The following is a 20,689-nucleotide window of genomic DNA, read 5'->3' on the forward strand; positions in this document are numbered from 1 at the left end:
TGGTCAGCCCTCAGAACTCGACCTGCACGCTGGGAACAAAGGTGGGCGGTAATTTTGGCTCCCTTGACATATTTTAAACACCAGAAAACGCGTCCTCTGAGCGTTCCTGGCACTGGTGTTACAGCAGCGTGAGCACGATGCACAGTGGCGAAGCGCACTCTGCAGCAGGGGCGGTAGCGGACTCATCCCATGCACATCTTTTGTCGACTTTCAGAGGGTGGAGCAACAGATAGGCTCGCTTGGATATATGCGAGGAGGGGATCGATGCTTTCAGCAGGGAGGAGTGGTTCAAACACATAAACCTGGAAAAGCACAGGCCAAATGCTTAAGCTCAATAAGTTCACTGCAGAAAAGTTTCAACAGTAGAGCATGCGTGAAAATAGTAACAGTCCCATAAAATAAACCCCATGCTTCCTCTTAAATGACAAAACAAAGGCTTGTATCTTAAATGCATTCACTTGTTTGTCCCACAACAACCTTTCTTCTCTTACAGGACACAATTATTAAATTACTGGTGCAAAATTTTGTATTTTGCATCATAGTTGCACACATCCCGTTTTAAATAACGTCCAGTCACCTGTAAAACCTCAAGTGATGCTGGGCTACTGAAATCCTAATTCATGGCCTACTGGGGGAAAAGCAGTACTCCATGATCTTTAGGTAAGGTTAAAATTAATGTAGAAAAACTGTACATTAGCATAGAAGAGATTATTCCCTTTGGGTTTGGAATAACATTATAGTCCATATTCCCTAATCTAATCTATGTAGTGTGCCACACAAATGTTTTCAATAAGCCGGTTAGCTTGCATTGGCTATGAGAAGCATAACTCAGCACTTTATTTATGATTGCGCCCATTGCAGAAGAAGTGGTTCATAACTCCATGTAGTTTCACACAGTTTGGCGACTCACATACAGTATAAACAGATGGAAAACAATTATCTCTATAACAAATCATGCACGATCTTGCAAGAAAGTTGCTATTGTGCACTTTTTTAAATAGCACATTGTTAAATAATAGTGGGAAGCTGAAGTGTCTTCCTACTAGCCGCAGCGTGTCTTTCACTATGTACGTCCTAGTGATTTGCTGAGAAGTTTCTTTAAAAAAAAAAAAATGAACACAGCTGGAAAACGATTGGCCTGGCAGCTTTAGTAAGAGCTTTCCAGCTAAATTACGTCTCGTATAGTCTAATTCCAATTATCTTCCTCCTTGTTAATATGAAAGAATGTATATGAGAAGATGTGACACGTGTGTCTTTGAACATACATATGGTATGACGGCTTGTTCCTCTGGTTTCTGGCTTTAATGAAGATAATCCATGTTCACAAAAAATACCAATTTAGATCATTAGCATTTAGATAGCAAGAACTGTTACAATGACGCAGTTCAGTTTCCTATTGGCCCTATATTTAATAGCAACTGGTTAAAGTGTGGCTTAAAAGAATGTCAGAAAGGCTTACTCTGTAGGTAGATTATGTTTGAAAGATCAGAAACAAGGAAGGTCAGTGATGAATCAGGGAAAGGTAAGAAGCTCCACTGCTTCTGACTTGTTCCTATTAATAGAGGTGGACAGGAAGCGTATGGACGCAGTAAATGAACACCTAATAAAGGCGCTGCATAGTGAAGCAGGGTCTCCTCTTGAAGTCAAAAACCCAGAGACATTATCACAGTGTAGCCGTCAATATTTTCAGCTTTGAGGCTTGCTTACAGACGCACACAGACACACACAGACACACACACACACACACACAGACACACACACACACACACACACACACACACACCCTCTGATTACTGGGGTATTAAATATTATTCCACTCAGGAGGTTGCCCTGTGTGGCATCCAAGGCAACGGTCATTGGAAAGTCCTACCCGGCTCCTGTAGCTCTGGTCCAGCTCCATCCTCCTGCCACAGCCTCCCAGCGTGCTCCTGGCCAGCAGCACCATGCCAAACCCAGGGAGCAGCAAGAAAACAACCATCCTGATTTCAGCAAGGAGACAAAGAAACACAGCAGTGTGGGTGATGTGGGAATATTTAACTCTCATTAGTCACAATGCTTGTCTGGGGTCGGTAAATGTTAACTGGGAGCACAGAAAAAATGTTTACAAGTAGAACTCAACATTTGAACGTGACTCGAATGAAAAGGTTCAGAAAGCTCAACTACTCCTACAGCGACGAACCAGCTGACAAGCAGCCGTTCCCAGCTTTGTTTCTCCTTCCTCTTTCTATGAAGCTTACAAGGTTTGCACATTGCTGCTCCTCTGTCCGGATCCAGTCGCAGCTTTTAGCTCGTTTCATGTCTCTCCGCTGTCTCACCGACAGCAACGACGGCCCTTGTGGGTTTAGGATGTGTTTATATGCTGTGGTTTGTTTTGGCAGGTAAACCATGTGTCTGTGTCTCATCAACCAGACTTCCTGCTCTAACCTGGACACAGATGGTGCAGTAGCTTCCTGCCTACGCTGTGATTGGCTGGCTGATGGGTGTGGCCTTAAAGGAATAGCTTCAAAATCACCACAGATTACCCTTTGTTTAAATAAAGAAGCTATTGTGTGAATAGTTTTTTATTTTTCTCCTTTAATTAATCTTAGTCACAAACAGACTCCCATTAAAGCTACAGAAGGGTATTATAGTTACTTAAAGACATTATCTGATAGGGGAGACATGGTCATGTGATGCTTACTGGCCATGGGCTAAAAGGTGGCTCACCAGGAACTCTTTGCTGTAAAGCAGTGTTACTTTAATGGAAACAATGTGCTTGCATGCAGACCTGATTATGACTGGGCATCACATATCCATCTATATTTCAGGGCCACAAATACAAACAAATGTGTACTACGTGGATTGCAGCCTCTCAGAGGGAGTGCAGGTCAGTGCCACGGTCATTAATCTAATCCATCTTCTTAATGTGGAGGCCCAGGGTCTCCACCTGATTCAGGTGGACTGTGGAGCACGGTAGGGGGCGCTCTCCTCCTCTGGTGCCCTGTGGATGATCTGGATTACAGTACAATGCGTGCCGGTAGAAAATAAAGTTGCACACTTAAATTGTGGAAATTAATTCTGATGATAATTTCATTAAATGACATGTTCACATTTACTTGCATTGTCTTTTAAATTGCAGTGACATTTCTATCCAAACAGCACATTTTAATGCAAAAGAACCCGATAAATCTAAACAGGAGTGATTCCAAATGAATCAGTTAAAAAAAAACTCCGGCAAGGTGGTAAAGGACATTACAAATGTACAAACTGCACTGTACAAATGTTTCGTAGGTTGGTAGGTAGCAGAAGGAAAGCGTGGGTGGTGTGTTTGTTCAGATGGTGTTGGGTTCGAGGTGCCGGGGCAAAAGCTCCTTATTTAAAGGTCCCGGGTTCAAGAGGAAATATGGCTTCAGACTGGCTCCAGTGCGAACCAGTATCCACTACAGCCATCACGCATGATCCCAGCTCCTGCTGTTAAACACTGGGCGTGGCTGCTCTTGACCTCCTTGAACACTCACTGGTAACTGTGCAGTGGAGCATTTTAATCACACTCAGGTGTTCTGGCTCTTCAATAGATCCCAGTAAAGGGGACTAAGATGTCAATAGCGGTTCCCATGAGGCATTAATGTTTCCTGTGCTGGAGCCTCTTGTGTGACAATGATCTCAGCGTTGCATGGAGGTGATTATTGTCGCTCCCTGCTGGGACTGGACTGCAGCATGTTGAGATGAGCTTCCTGGAACAGTGCAAATGAGGCTAGCATTAAAAAAACAGCTGTATAAGAGCTTGGAGTGCGTTTTGTTTTCCTTTGCTCTGAGATTGCAGCACTCTGGGTAAACTATAAAAACAGAATATAACAGGGTTAATAGGTTTTGGATGAGTTTTGTCTCATCATGACTTCATATCAGACCATAAAACACATGTTCTCATTTACTAACTCAACTTTGGTCACCTGGAAAGAAAAACTGGTGTTTTGTGTCTTTATTGAAAACAATCACAGTCACATCTGATTAAATCGGCTTTGCCTTCTGCATTTGTTTTGGGCAGAATGAGTGATAGCAGCCAAATGTCATCGTCTGGTTCTGTATAAGGAAGGAACGGCCAAAAAGAGGATAAAACAGCTAGTTTACGCTATTCACAGCAAAACAGAATACATAAACCAAACGCACCCAACTAGTGCTTTACTAAAGGAAAAGACCTGTCTGTCTGACTTCATTACAGAGGGAAAACACGTATGTGAGCTGTGACTGTGTAAATGATGGCTCCGCTTTCTTAAAATCCCATTTCCCACCGCTTATCATTATGTGTTCAACTGCCAACACACATAAACACGGACCTCTCGAAGCAAACTGCATCCTCATCCCCCAAAGCCGCTCCCTCGGTCGAGGCCTGCTGGTGATGCCTGTTACCTGGGAGGACGACCATTAGAAAAATATACTGCAGTGCTGAGAGGTGGAACAACAGAGAAACTCATACCAGCTCAAACCCGTTGTTATTGTTACTGGTTTCCTGCCAGTCAAGGTCAAATGGATGCCAAAGTATCTGATGTGTTGGGCTGCTGGACCACATATACTGTACCTCAGCAGCAGCAGCAGCAGCATTCTCTACTGTACTCTAAGAACAGAGAAATGATCTTCCTTTTTTCACTCTTGACTTCTTAGATACCAGACTGTTCAGTCAAAGTATCACTGTGAAGCCTTTGATACTTCATATGCAAGCAGTGCTGTTATGCATAAAAAGAACAAACAGAACATTAAATCTCAAGCCCCAAAGAACAAGATCCCCTAATGTCTTTGCTCTGCTGACGCTAATGCTTTGCTGTCATGTCACCTGCATTAATCCAGAAGAAATAAAAGCCTCAGAGGGGTGGGGCCGGGTTGACTTTCACATATTCCCTCATGGTGCTCGGGTTTGATGCGCGTGCATGATGTCATTGATCAGAGGCCATCCAGCACGGGTCCTGCTGGGAAGCCGGTGCTGCCACTGAGGCGGTCAGGGCTGCGTAATGCAACACTGGATGATGTCAGCGTAGAGGAGCAAGGGACTGTAGACATATTAGCACATGGTTGGAGAGATAAATTGATATGGGAATATTCATTGTGAAGCAAATGGACTTCAAATCAATTAATTTGTGTCTTTATTGTGTTACCTAGAGCCATATGATGATAAATGCTCAAACAGGAATGGATATTAAACTTTTACAGCGCAATGGATATCTATGAGCTCAAATATGTAAAAATGGAGGATTTAAATCCTCTGTCTACTCTAGTGACTGACAGCCAAGAGCAAGAAAATCTGTGATGGTCAGAACAAAACAATGAAGCAGCAGTTTTTTGGTTTTTTGGCAACAATCATGGCCAATCTGTGCATGAAGTCCAATGAATTATTCTGATGAAAGAAACTTTTTTTTCCACTAGCTTTCAGACAAATCAAATCAAAGGCAGTAACTTTGGATACTGAACATAAAAAGAAGCACTTTTATTGAAATGCTGCTCCAGCGTGATAAAAAAAAATACCTTAAAGCAACAAAAACCAAATAAAACTTGAAAACAATTTCTTTCATCTGGACCCTGGGGGAGATGCTTCTCGCGGCAGGACGGAGCAAGGCTTCGAATCTGGAGGAAAATAGGCCATGAAATCTCAATTAGATGTGTCAAGATCCTGGGAAATCGGCTTGCTTTTTTTGAACACTTGTCTCTAGGAGACACCGAGTAGCGCTGGACCAGTGTGTGCCTCATCCTCCCGCTGAAACAGCCTAGTCTAAATAGACCTGATTGGAGGGCAGGATGGACAGCATGGGCCTCTCTTATTTGCTCGGACTGGTTGGACCTGCTGGAGCAGGTGCAGAGGAGACGATGATCGATTTGGTTGTCCACAGATAAAATAAGAAATCAAGGGGCTTTATTTCCCTGGCAAGCCTTCACAGAGTCCAAGAGATTAGAAAGTGAATTTCCCAGAAAACAAACAAAGGGCGTCATTAAACAGCAGCTTCAGACTGCTCACACTTTGTCTCTTAAGTGCAATTTGATCTTTGGCTCCCTTTTAAATCCAAATGTCTGGAAAGCGTGTGTGTGTGTGTGTGTGTGTGTGTGTGTGTGTGTGTGTGTGTGTGTGTGTGGTTCTGGAGGACTTGTTTGATTGAGAGCCAACTGTTTCTGCCTTCAGCCTCCACTCACAGGTCTTTACACTAGAAATACACTGACTGGACCCTTTGATTAGCTGCAGTTTCTCCTTCGTCTTCAGCATTTATTCAGTTTTCTGTCCAACAGGCTCATTATAAGGCTTTTAGACCCGTAACACTCTGTGTCTTAATTAATGACACGAGCTGGAGTCGGTTCATCGGAAGCAGCGCTCTCGACAACGCGCACACGCGGGGCAAGCCGCGACCAGCGGACAGTTCGCCATGGGAGAATTTATTTCGCATTAGTGCATTTCTTTGAGCTCCTTAAACAATTCGTTTTCTAATCAACAGCACAATCTTCTAAATGGCTCCTTTCTTGCGACAGTCAACAAAAACCCAATCTGAGTTAAATGTTACCCCGCTACACACGGCGTAGTGCACAGTGAGTCTTTGTATCATTTCATGCACTAATCAATTACAGTACGAAAAATCAATGCAGGAAAATGAGGGACACGTAAGAACACAAAGGCTGCTTTATTTTTGATTTTATTTGGCCTTAAAAGCATGAAAACCCCCTTTGTACATGTGAGTACACTGGGGACTAGTTGAGGTTATTGCCAACCAGAATCTATTTCCACTTTCACCTGCTATTGTTGTGGCGTTTTGACACTTTTGATGTGAAAGGCTTGTTCCGCAGCTCCAAAATGTCAGCTTTGACAAAACAAGCAAACAAAAACGAAAGCGCATTGTACGGTTTTAATACACGGTAAAAGGCACCAAATTCCAAATGGATCTCAAAAGACAAACGACTACGAAATAAAGTACGTAACCGCACAGTTGATGAATTTCACACCTTTTCAACTCAGGAGGGAACGTTACGCCTCACATGGTTGGGCTTTGTGCGACATTTAAGGTCAAAACTCCCTTGACAACTATATTTGTGAAAACACAAAAGTCGCCATGTAGTCGTCCTGGGCGGAGAAGTAATGTGGTCATTAGTTTGGGTTTCTAAAGGCCTCTTGTTATACCTCAAGGTGCTGCTGGCCTTGAATTCTAAAAGTGCCACATAATTGCAATTTATTATGCATTAGGCAAATCAAGACTGGACTCAAGATGCGGCACCAACATTTTCCGCAAATTAAAGAAAGGATTTCCTCAGGAGGTGAGAAGCCATGGATAAATGTTATACATTCAGGTCAAACAAACAAGTGATGGGATGATTAATTATTCAGCCGTGGCAGTTTGCAGAGATAATGACTTCTTCACTCTAATGAATTTAACTAAGGAAAAACACGCGAGACCCTATTTTGAGTCACCCTCTCTGGTATGATTCGTCTCTGCTGTGTCACACTACGGTTAATTGCATCCACCAAACGAAATGTTTGTACAAATTAGCCTGCCCAGGTTTACTAGGAAAATGAATTGAGCTTGTACCTTATTCATTATTGCGAAGGGATTTATTGGGGTGTGACTGGAAACACATCCTCAGAGGACAAGGACCAATCCAGTAGTTTGGTGCTGGCATTGTTTAATCCAAGTCGCAGAGGTGACATGAAGGTAAAGGCTCATCTGCAAATATGAAGCCGACTTCACAAATAAATGGGTAGAGCATTGGCCTGGGAAGCAGAAGGTTGCAGGTTCAAACCCAGCAGAGCACCATGTGTGTCCTTGAGTAATACACCTCACGCTTGCTCCCCGGGTGCCCATGGCAGCCCACTGCTGCCCCAGGGGACGGGTTAAATGCAGAGCACCAATTTTGTTGTGACATTGTAACAAATGTGATAAGGACAAATAAAGGCTTTCTTCAGCTCTGGAGTGAAGATCTTTTCGACATTATACTGTGCAATTGAATGAGCACCAAGAATGGCAGACTTTAAAAATGAAGCCAATACTGTTTATCTAATTCTTAGGTATTACAGTGGCCTTTAAAGAACACCACTTGCCATGAGCCTCGGGCAGTCGTGGGCTGAAAGTCATGGCTTGTCAGAGGAGAGGAGTCCATGAGCCAGTTGATGGGCTGCAGTCAGTTCAGACACGTCTGTAATAACATCAGGACAGTGCACCGCAGGAAATCTTACACAGCACAGATTACAGATACAATTCTGGAAGAATGACTTCACAGGTTTGTTAGTGGGTCTTATGGCTATGAATGAAACCATGTTACGATCACAGGACTCGCTCAGGATCCGTAGTTATTACACTGAAAGGCCCCAGAACAGTGGATGAAGAACTCTGGATCTATGGCTCCATTACAGTATGTGTTAATCCAGAAGCACACATATTTGAGAATCATTCATTTTAAACAACTTTATCCTCCAAGTGAGTAAGAAATGCTAATTTAAGCATTGTTATGAAGTTCGCGTAATGCTAGCACGCTAACAGAATTAGCACCAAGCACAAACTGCAAGTTCTGCTTGTGTTGCTGGTAGTTTTTGGACACAAGGCATTTTTGGCCACTGTTCTAATTTATCCTGCAGGTAATATAGATGTCTGTACAAAATGTCATGGCAATCTACTCAGCCGGTGTTCAGACGTTTCCCTAAAAACCAAAAAGGTCAACCTTATTGTAGCGCTGGAAGACAATTCAAGGGATTGCCAACGTCATTAAGCTCCACCGACTGGAAATATAAATGTCCTCAGGATTAAGTGCCTGTTTTCCCTGGTTACGTGAAAATGCTGACGTGCTACGTTACCCAGGTCATTAGTATTAACGCAGGAGGGGCTGTTAACATCTGGACAACATGCAATCCATCCCCGGGTTGTTAAAATGCTTCAGTGAGGACTAATGTGATGGAGCTCACCACCAAAGCTGCCATTCCTGGAGCAGCGACGCAGGCTGCGGCCTCGTGTAGCGCTCGGTGAGTCAGTTCCATTCCTGCTTCAGCCAGAATGTGGAAGCGGGAGGCAAAAATCTATTTCAATTTCATCCTCAAAATGAAACATCCAGGTAAGAGGATAATCTCAGCCGCCACTTCCAGGGCTGCAGACACTGATCACGCGGGTCCGCGTGTGATTACGGGGAGCTCAATTAACACGGGCCCAGGAGGCAGTTCAATCACGGACACAAACATTCCCACAACATAGCTTACGTGACCTGCAACCAATGGTCTGTCTTAGCTCTATTGATTGAGTTCAACCGGTTGAGTGTGGTGAGACTCGCAGACATCCATGTGAAGCCCAGGTGAGTGGAGCCTCGGAAGAAAGAAGGCGATGCTTTAGTTGTGGGGCTGCCATTTCATTCCACTATTGGAAATAGGAAAAAAATGAAAAGGAATAGATGATTGTTGAGCAGATATACAGTGTGTGATCGAGGCCTCACGTATGCTCTCATATCTGCTATCACCTGTGAATGCAGTGGAGGAGGGGTGAACGCTCTACAGAGACTGGCAGCAAGAATCTGCCCCCCCCGGTTTTTTTTGCAGATCACACATGGGTCCCGTCACTTACTCCCTGATCTGGGATCTGGGAATTTTACAGCAAAGATGTCTCATTTAAAATGGAGGCGTAATTGAATCGGAGATCACGCGCTCTCGGATGCGGCTCCAGTTCCCCTGACACAGGCGTATCACAAGCATCCTGCCTTTCAAAAGTGGCTTTCATGTGATTTCACGAGAACATGGCTAATACAGTGTGCTTAGGCGGATCACAATGGGCATAATCCCGTGTTTGGAAGACTACCTCCCAGTGGCGCACGAATGATGAAGAGCCCCCCGTTTCCAACAGACGGCGTGCTGCAGTCGCTCTGATTTGTTGTGACTGAGGCTGAACAGTGACAACGCGGCAACCGCAAAAAGGAGGCCTGTCTTCCTCTGCGCCTGAGCGGCAGCGTGCTGTGCATCGTACGTGGGCAAAAGCACAGCGAATGAGGAGGAAGACCTCAGAAAGTAGACAGCGAGCTGGTTTCAGCATTAGTAAGTTCTTTAATATCAAAACCTTAACTAACCACACAGTTAATCATTTCGGTCCCTGATTATGAATGTTTTATCCTCAGTTGCCATTGGAAACATGTTGTCACCCAATTAAGGGATTCTTAATTCACAGTGTTCATATTTTAAGCTTTGCCTCACAAAATGCCTGGCACTTTGCTCGCACTTTAAGCAGCCTCTGCCCTCCTGGGATGAGAAGACAGACATTTTTGAGCAAATCAAAATCAATAGCTATCTAAAAGGGGGCGAATCTCATGACATTAATCTCCTGGATCCACCAGTGATTCGCACTGTAATTAATCAATGCTTTAAAGTGGAGGAATTTGGCAATTAATCTTTAATTCTCTAATGGAACATACACACGGAGGCAAAAAGCAGCTAACAGCAGGGCTACGTTACGCCGGCTCAGAGCTCATTCAATACAAGTCTAATGAGGTCTATTATGAGTCAGATGTGGTCTTTTTAAAGCAGCCGAGTGTGCAGGAAGTGCGTCCGCGAAGTTTAGGCTATAAGTCAATACGCTCCACATTCTGCGGAACGTACAAAAGAGGGGGAAGACGACTGCAAGAAGAAAGGCTCAGCTGGTCCCGATGGAGATGATCGGTCCCTCAAAAGAAGCATCCGAGCTTAAAGACCAGCGTGTGTCCCATGGCACTGCATGCACTTTAGATGGAATTTAATACAACACTGAAAGTTGTTTTTTAAATTTTGGTATTTCTTTGGTTTTGGCCAGAAGAAGCCCGCAGAGGTCTCCCCACAGAACAGCAGCTCACTCTGCATCTGTGTAAGCTTTATCAAACAGGTGAATCCACCGAGGCACCTACTCAGCAAGAGGCTGAACAAAACCTCCACAGAGGAGGAATCAGTCAAGCCTGTCGCATTGACCTACTTGACAGCGGCGTGTGAGCTGAACAGCGAGAGCTCGAGAAGTCACTGTCTTCTCCTTTCTCCTTGTTTTCTCCATTTTGTCCTTTGCTGCATTGTGCAAAGGCTTCGAGGAAGCCACCGAAAAGTAAAGCGAATAAATAACTAAAACCGTTATCGCAGAGCACAAAGTGGCATTTTCACGTTGAATACAAATCAATCTCACGAGCCTAATTAAATATCGCTGCTCTTTTTTTTGTTGATTCATGAATCACATCGGAGGCACGTGCAAGACAACGTCTGGGTGACGGGAAAAACAGGAGAATGTTGCCAAGTGCACCGCTGACAGCAAGTTGACAAAACACGATGCTGTGCAGTGGTGCCACTATTTACACCTCTGCCGTCTTGTTCCCACCGCGAACACAGCAACGCGCGGGTTAAGTTCGGCTGCTAAAATGTCAGCCCAAACAATAACCATAATCTGATTGACCTCAAGTAGATCTCCAAGAATACTGGAAATAAGCGGCCTGAAATAGAGCGCCGGGCGGGTGACGGCGCACAAGCGCTCGCTGTCACTCATTAAACGGCTGCCATGGCAACTGTTGGTAGGGCTAAAAACACCATTAAATAACGTTCCAGCTCAACATGTGCAGCGGGAAACGGGGACCCGTCTGCCCCCCCCCCCCCCCCCCCTCGCGGCGGCGCCTGCATGAGAATCCCAGAGTTCCTTTGCGTCGCGGTGACATGCGGCGGCGGCGGGTTTCACACGAGCCGCGTCCAACGGATGCATTTCACATCGTGCACCAAAGTTCTGCCCGCAGCTATTTACTGTAGCAACTCAGCTCCTTCTAATCTGTTGCCAACGATGAAACTGGCTCGCACTGGTTAATTGTGCCTGGTAGCATGGATCAGTTAGGTGCTGTTGGGAAACACACTCATTAGCGCTTATCCATTTGATGCAGTCACATAATGTTTAGGCTGCGGCGTGGAATCAGGCACTGGGAGGAACAACCACTGCTTTAGATGATGGACAAACTGTTTGGAAAGAAGCAGCTGTTTCTTGGGACCACAGGCTGAAGCACTGAGGAGCTCAGGTCCAGTCGTGGTTCGTGGTGGTGCACTATAGCCTAGAATTACACAAGGAGCAACAGAGTGTTGCATTTATATCCGCTGTAAATGCGCTTGCGTCTCTAAATGTCCTTATTCATTATTTATTGAACGAGAGATGGAAACGTTGGCAGACCTGCAGACTTGTAGGTCAAACATGGGGATGAGGTTTACTATGAAAACCTGAGGCAGGAGGAGCTGATTGAAACCTGACTGTAACTATAATGAAGACTAATTGAAACAATGAGCCTCGTGCAAGAAGACCTTCATATTCAAAGTTTCCAAAGCTAAAAGTGGATGGATTTAGTGCAATCACACTTTTTAATTACCTTTATGCACATGGTTTGAATAAGAAGACTTTAGGGGAGTTGTTTTCCCCTTTACTTCTTCTCCTCGTGTTGAACTGCAGTCTCACATCTCGGAAGTACAACAAATATGTGCATTTCCCGAGATTTGAACCTATTTCATCCGCAGCTCATCAACACAATACAAAGAATCCCTCGCAGACCGGCTAAAAAGAGAAAACTCTGGCCTTTCACGAACCATGCAGCGAGGAAGCCAATGCTCACATTGTTCACTACAAACTCTACATTTCATCCGTTTTATTCTCTGTCATGGCAGCTACTCCCGACACGGGGGAACAGTTTAGAATCAAACTGCCAGGAGTCGACAGCTCTGGTGTTTAGGGAGAGTGGGCGAGAGAGACAGGGCGAGTGTGAGAGGGAAGGAGAGAGAGAGCTGTGGAGGAAGAAATGTGGAGGCACAACAGGTAGCTCTGTCAAACTCCAGGGGTCTGCCTCGCTGATCCCTGCCTCTCATTAGAAGAGAAGGATGACACGCAGGCGGTGTAGGAAGAGGGGAGGATTCTGGGAATGAGGCGGGAGGAGAGGGGGCTCCTAAAAGCCCCTCCACTGACAGGTTTTGGTGTAGCAGAGATGATGCTGGTAAAACAAAGCTGCACGAGAAGATGCTCAGGCGGGTGAAGGCCAAGTAATTGGGAGCTGCTGCCTGACAGCCCCCCCACCACCATCACCCCCCACCCGACCCACTGACTCACTCAGGGCTGCTTCTGGTAACTGGAAGTGCAGTGGGAGCTCAGGGAGGAGGGGGGGTCCCTCCTCCTCCAAATATGTACAGAGCACCAACACAACCGCACGCCTGACACCGATCCTGGAATCTGTATTCACGGCCGAACCCCTAAAAACAGCAGCTGGCACCAAAGCGCCGCCGTCAGACGGCGAGAGGCTGTCAAGCGGCAGGTAGCGGAGCGGAGTCCTGCTGTCGGCGGCGACAGCGCTCTCTGCTCCGGCGGACGCGCGAGGACCCCGTGTCACAGCGGGCGCTCAGAGGAGCCGCTGCGGGACAAACAGGGAGAAACTGCGAGCTGACGCGCAGCAAAGGAAACAAAATGGCCTCCCGACAGGACGGGTCAGCGGGAGCACAAACGCCGCGGCCCCGCGATGACATGACGGCACATTCACAGGCTCTTTGTGCAGCGTGAGTCACGGCTGTGGGTTTTTATGGGCGCGGTGCGTTCACACGCTTCTCCAACACAATAAAAGCTGAAGATAACAACGTGTACAGAAAGGGTTTTTGGCACGGCGCGTTTGCCAGCGCTGGAAACCAAGCGCCAGGGGAAAGTGGAAAACAGCTATAAATTATTGAACTTCTGACCAAAAAAAAAAGACCTAAATGCAGCGTCTAGACACAACATTGTATTACTATCGCTTGACTTGCTGATTCACCAGCACTTAAGTATTTACATAATTATTTCAGCTTTGCAAACACTTTTAAGGGCCGTGTGCCTTTTTAAAATGAAAAGGAAAAACTGACCTGCTCATAAAACTGGTGATTTCATTTAGGTGGATGTATTAGTATATTGAACGTTCACAAACCGGAGCGATGATAAAACTTGGATTTGGAGTCAACCAGTAAACAAACGCCTCCTTCATTCCCTCCTCGCGTCTTTCCCAGAACACTCGGCCCCTGGGACGCGTCTCCAGCGGCGGCGCTTCCTGCTGGGGAGGAGGTGAGACGCTGCTGGGGTCAGAGGGGGTCAGAGCGGCGAGGCCTCGCATTATCAACGCCCCCTCACCGCAGCCTTTTTAGTGAGACGCTCAATTATTCATACATTTCTAGTGTGTCCAGACAGCAGCAGGACAGCGAGCGCTCGTCACTCTCCTCCAATCTGTCACACGAGTCAAGTATCCCAGCGAACGGACGAGCGGCGGCGGCGGCGGCAAACATGCACGTCCTGGTGGAAGCAATAACATTTGAATGTCAGAAAATAATTCTTGCAGTAATATTTCCTAATATTAGAGTCACTGCAAAGGCCATGAATGGCCATGGGGGAAAGGAAATGACTTACTACTTGCGCCTGTGACAGTTCATAATTCCATTTCCAATATCTATCCTTTAAAAGTTTAAGGTCGCTCTTGATGTACTTGGCATATCTCATATGCGTCCTTTGAAACCTGCGCTCCCTTCGTCCGAGGTTTTTTCTTTGTCATTCTTTGTGTGACAGCTGAAGTGAAATCTCCTTTATTATTTGCCTACTATCCAGTGGCCCTGCATAATCGGCCCGGAGCGCCTGTAATTACTCCTCCCTACAAAAGGCTGCTGGTCGCACGGCTTCATTCAGAACCAGGCGTCAGACGCCCTCCGCGTTCACGTCCGCACTCTCTCGGCTCAGCGTCTCAGGTGGGTTTCAGTCAATGCTCATGGCAAGCACACATTCCACTCAGACACTCAACACTGTTAATTTTCTAAGTGCAAATTCCATTTCTGTCCAAAATACCTTCACGCGAATGCATCGGCCTGCGATTCACAAAATATTTAGCAGTCATTTCGCCGGAAGATGAAAGAAACGTCCAGTTTTAACACAGCAAAGTACAATTACTGTGTATGTGGCTACGGTCGGGTCCTAATTGGAAACAGAGTGGCTGCCTCCTGTCAGTGGATATGCCACTTGTAATGTATGGCATCCCACCCACTCACTCAGATCACACCGCAGCTCAATGTTGAGCTTGTTTTCCAGATTGGCCGGGCACGCCAGCTGGCCAATTTGCAGCGACGAGTTCAAACAACAAACATGCGTTTCCTCTTTCTTTTCTCCGGGCCTGCGTTTGAATCAGTGCTCTTAACAGGTTGTAATTAAAATGTCGTATGTGAAATGCTTCTTTATTCGGCGGCTTCACAACTTGAACCGCGGGATTATTATTTTGTTGCCGTTGCGAAAAATCATGGGATTCAAATTCGCAGCGCGCCGAACCAAACAGTGGGAAAGCGCAGCAGCATGGAAATCAGCTGGCGGAGGAGAGACTACATGAATGGGAGGCTCAGGCACACATGCCCTCAAGACGAGTGATCATTCACTGGATGCTGACACTTGCCAATTACAAACCACCCACATCCCACTTGTTTCTAAGAGTAATTAGCCGGGCCCAGTGCGTATTCCGGGAAGGTCTTGGGAGATGAGAGGAATGTGCCACGGGTCAGCGTGCTCAGTAGAGGGTTTAGTGCTGAGAGAGCCCCTCTCCATTCAAGTCTGCGCTCAAAATGTGTGGGCTGCGTTGAAGTGGAGTAATGGAGTAAAGGTTTGGCATGCTTAACGCCCCCGGGGTCAGCCACGATCATCATCAGACGAGAAGGAAGGCGAAACACACACACACACACACACACACACACACACACACACACACACACACACACACACACACACACACACACACACACACACACACACACACACACACACACACACACACGCTGCTGCTACACATCCAGCGTGGCAGGGTTACAATATACCTTTTTGTCCCGCTTGCGTAATAGACCTGAAATATTTCTGACACATTTTAATAGGTGGGAACATTCAGCTCCCGACCATATGGCTTTCTGCTGATGGGAGCAAAAGTATGAGTGTGACTCAGAGGCGTTAGCGCCGGTGGAAATGAACGATTGTGACTGGGTAGAGTGGTCTGAAGCCTCACACTGTTTCTAACATGGGGACTTTAATGGTGCCTGGTATGGAGTGTCATTAGCGTGTGTGTGTGTGTGTGTGTGTGTGTGTGTGTGTGTGTGTGTGTGTGTGTGTGTGTGGACTTTGGTAATTAAAGAAGTTGAAAAAAGTTGAAACTGCACACAAACCATTAAATTCCCATTTATCAATCTAATAAACATCTCTGCAGGCGCCTAACGTCCATTTCCCACAGTCTTACAAGCTTTTTAAATATTGTTGAAGATGAAAACTGACAATTGCAAAGTAAAATATAATTTATCATTTGTCTGTAACATGGCAAAACTGAAACAGCCCAGAGTATGAACCTGCCATTGTCGTGATGAAATTGAATATGACACAGAAAGAAAGTGTAGAAATTGTGCTACTGTACTCAGGCCAGAGAAAAAAAAAACAATCAGTGCTTTTGCATCTGAATATATGTCATGATTTTCATGTCAAAGAAAAATGAAATAGAAATCTACATAACATTCTGCATCCTTGTTTGAATAATGGAAAAATCGTTCCCTTTCAAATTGTAATTATGCAAAAACATATGACTAATAAAATGTTGTGCGTGTTCGAGTTGTACAACAAAGCAAACTCAGCCTTCTGCATACTGGTACAAAAAGCTAGTAGGAAGAAGGATTTTATATGGTGGAAATGATGTGTGACTGTGGAAAAACAACAAGACAGCACCAAACAAAGAGTGAGAGGGTCAAACTAACCCTGGACTCAGAGTTTCTTCCTCTGTGCAGATTGAAGTCTTACAAATGATATATGACACAGAAAAGCCTGAAAAGATGTAAATGTAAAGTCAACCTTTTACAGACTGCTGGTTAAAAGCTACAGTGTATGACTTCGTTCAGATTTAGTTTTTATAAAATTATGCTCAAGAAAAAAAGTAAAAGTAATTCTGTAATTTCCTTTTTTGGCACAAACGCAGAATAAAATGGGTTCTAAAATACAATGCCACTAAATGTTAACTGGAAGTTTTGAAGTTAACTAAAGTTCTGTACCCATCTCATTTAATTCAACTTCATGGTACTATTAGCGTAAAACACAAAAATTCTATATAATCATGTGAAGGAAATTAGATTAGCATGTTGTGTGTATTAACATCGGGGGGTCCCTTTAGTGAGAGGCGATGAAGCGAGAGTAGGGCAAACCCATGAGCAAAGCAGAGCGTTAGCCAGCTGATGCTAAATGATAGCTTTAGCGCCTAATGCTAATCAAGAGCGCTCCGAGAGACCATCTGCTTTGCTGGGTAACGCTACAGTGTTACCCAGAATGCATTGCAATGCCTATAGCAATGGCAAATTACCAAAACTGTGTCTTTTAGTCTTTTAATTGTTTGTCGCTAAAGGTAAGCCAATATATATATATATATATAGATATAGATAAACAAATGAATAATGATATATTAGTAATTGTGTGAAACTTTTAAACAAGAGTCCAGTTTCAAATGAGAGGAAACATTAATCAAATAACTTGGGAAATGCAGATGGAGCCCCAGCCCAGAAAGCGCGATAGCGCACACGGAGCACGGTAACAACAGCCGTGCGACGAGCCTGTGACCTCCTGTCACGGCATGATGAATACCTGGCGGTTAGTTATGGTCGACTGCAACATAAGTGGTGGATTGTGGGACAATGATGGGAGCTTTGTTTCAGCTTGGCATCAGGCACTAATCTCCTCCACGCGTCCCTGACAACCCTGGAGTCAACATATTTGCAGCATTTAAACGCAGCAGATGGCGGGGTTGCACTCGTACAAAGCGGGTCATGAAAATAAAATCTCAAGGAGCCACGCAACTATTTTCAAATCCTGGGGGTGTTATTTAGTTTTACACGGAGGTGAGGAAGAAAAATTTGTTTGCTTCTTATTATTCCTTTTGTGATGTTTGCGCTGGAGCTCTCGGCTGCTTTTTCAAGGTTTCGTCAGAGTGGCCTGTGTGTGGGTGAAGGAGAGAGGCACATTAGCACTGTTGTGAGCAATTCCTAGTCAGCCATCACAGCGCGCCATGTCCGGTAATTGTTGTTTAATTGGCAGTGAAATGTTGTTTTCTGCTTTGACAATTTACAAAGAACGATCGGAGGGTAGTGAGTCCACTGATTCCACTAAATCCACCACTAATGCTCAGGAAAAACTAAGTGGACTAATTGTTATTTCATCCCGGAGAGATCTGGTGTGTAAGTGAGGATTACTGGACGCTGGAATGAGAAGAAAGCGCACGGATGCGCCGCGGAGACGCGTCTCGTCCGTAGTTTGAACAAGCGCCATAAACAGCGCTAATTGTGCTCCTGCCTCTTTTTGACAGAACGGAAAAAGCCCCTTCTCAGATCTCGCCGCTCAAGGCCACTGAAACTAACTGAGCAGGCACGCAAATCAAAAACGGGCATCGCATCATCTCCTTCTTTTCGTTAGCGCACTCCTTTATCTCTCCCTCCATCCGTCTGTCTCCCTCTCTCTGCCTCCTGCTTTATCAAGGCAGAGAGACCCCCTGGGAGGCTCTGATCTCTAGTGCATATCCTGAAGAATTAATGACTTCTAATGTACCAGTTAATGCAGAAAAGGCGGAACATCCATCATAACTGACAATTTAATGGCGCTTTCATAGATGGGCCACTCACATCTCTCCCATTCTCCTTCACCATTTTCCCCTTCCCCTTACTTGCTAACCGACACACACACAGTCACGTAATTATTCCTCTCCCCGACTTCATGGTAAACGTCTCTAAAATATTTGGTGAAGTATTTCATAGAAAGCATACTAAAATAGGATTATCACAGCCATCTTAGTCTGGAAGCAAGTTAGTTAGGAACCAACCGCTGGATACAGTACGTTAATGAAAAAATGATGAGGTTCATGCTCAGATTTTATTAGCAAAGCTTTCTGATTAATACTAAACCAGCTGGTAACTGGTCCATGATTGTTTCTGCTCTCATTCTTTATCATTCCTTCTTATTATTATTCTTTTTTCACGTATGGTGTTTGGATTATTTTTATAATCTTCTATTCAGTTATTGTGTCCGTTTCAGGTTTAGCTTTTGTTGGTCAAGACCTATTAATTTCTTAAACTGTACAAGATATACTATTTGTAATACTTCTGCTTTCACAGTTGACCCACTAACTCCTAAAATTAGGTCATTTACAAAGTTCTGTTCTTGTCAAGTTTGTTCTGCCAATTCTTCAGATGGATTTGCTGCAACTTTAAACTGAATTTACCTCACATTATTACATTTATGATGATCCAAGTTAAACCTTAGGACCAGTTTGGAAGCTAAAGCAGGATATAAAAAGCTATTAAATGTTTAAATATAGTCTCTACATTTTGCTACTTTTGTAAATAATCAGGGATTTGTGTAATTAGACATGAAACATCAGGTTTATTGCTTGCATTTTTAATTTCAGTATCGGTGATTTAATGTAAAAACTCTCTTCCGACCCATATAGCTTCTTACACTCATTCCTACACTTATGATGATGCAATGATGAGCTCTGTCTTACAGGCTAAGCCAGGCACACAATACAGGAATTATATCTTCTGCTCGCAGCCCTGCGCAGATGCACCGACTCAATAGATGACATAAAGAATCGTTAAATATTTACTGTATGAAAAAAAAATGGAATGGATGGAAAATATCTTAAAGAAGCCTTTCAGCAACAACAACTGAAGAATTAACTTTAAAAGGTATTTCACTTGGCTTATTGTGACTGAGTGAATGGTTAACATCCTCATTGGTCCCGTCCTAAAATGATGCGTGGACGGTCCTACTTTGCACTGCAGGTCACTACCACCTTGCAGACTGAGGGGCGACTGTGATGGAGGGCCCAGCGACAACACGCAGCCAATGTACCTTTCAGCACTGGTGAAATTATACTTAGAAACAAATCCAATCAATGGGATTGCCCAGTGATTGGAGACCAAGCCACCTTGCAGCCAAATGAGTCGATGCTTCATAATGTATAAGAATAATGTGAATGTATTTCTACAGTCCAATTGGTCTTTACAGGATTCAGTCTTAGATAGTTTTCGCTCGGCTATTTCCGAATACCACAAACATAAGTGAGCAACAGGAAAGACGGCGCTCTGCAATCTCAGTTTAATGGCTGGATAAAGATGTGGGGCGATAATGAAATTACTACAATATTACAAGGCGTATAAACAAGAGAGCAAAAATGCAGTGGTTTAAGAAAATGGTACTGTCACTCTAAAAGCTGTGTTCTGTCAATAACCTATGATAATGGTTGAGTTTACAGAAAAGAGAACCTGATAATGCAAAGCAATTAAAGAAGTCTTACTTTTACCTTTTGCCATTAAAGGGCTGCAACAAGCTATAAAACCTGATGTGCTGTTCTGTACAGTAAATGCATCACTGGCCAGTGTAGAACAGGTCACCCACCATTGGCGGTTCAATATCCAGCTCCTCCTGCTTGACGTGTCTTGGAACAAGACACAAGCCTGGAAATTGGCAGCTTCACCAGCTCCTCCTGAATTTCCCAATAGCGGTCAATAAATTAGCTTCTTCGCAGGAAGTAAAGGGAGATGATGCGAGCAGTGAGTCCCAACTTTTATGTAAGTTAAATTTGATGATGCCTCTAGTGCGGGCAGATCTACTGTAGAGCAGCAGAAGGAGAACACAAAGTCACCAGGATGTGGGTTCAGGTCACAGTAAAAACAAATGCGACACAAAGC

General features: G+C 44.6%; 1 long non-coding RNA gene across 2 annotated transcripts in view; it reads right to left on the bottom strand.

The window, feature by feature from the left end:
• Window positions 1-553: 553 nt before the first annotated feature.
• LOC121202582 (uncharacterized) overlaps window positions 554-20,689 on the bottom strand; it is a 39,938-nt gene continuing 19,802 nt past the window's right edge. Inside the window, exons 2-4 of one of the 2 annotated variants that reach the window (XR_005898326.2) lie at window positions 4,314-5,021; window positions 2,238-3,713; window positions 554-1,979 (exon numbers count right to left, since the gene is read on the bottom strand). This is a non-coding gene — a long non-coding RNA (uncharacterized LOC121202582). Of the gene's footprint in view, window positions 3,714-4,313; window positions 5,022-20,689 lie in introns of both variants that reach the window. The other variant, XR_008696668.1, reaches the window with a different exon arrangement.

Source organism: Betta splendens, chromosome 2 (genome assembly GCF_900634795.4).
Source record: "Betta splendens chromosome 2, fBetSpl5.4, whole genome shotgun sequence".
Lineage (NCBI taxonomy): Eukaryota > Metazoa > Chordata > Actinopteri > Anabantiformes > Osphronemidae > Betta > Betta splendens.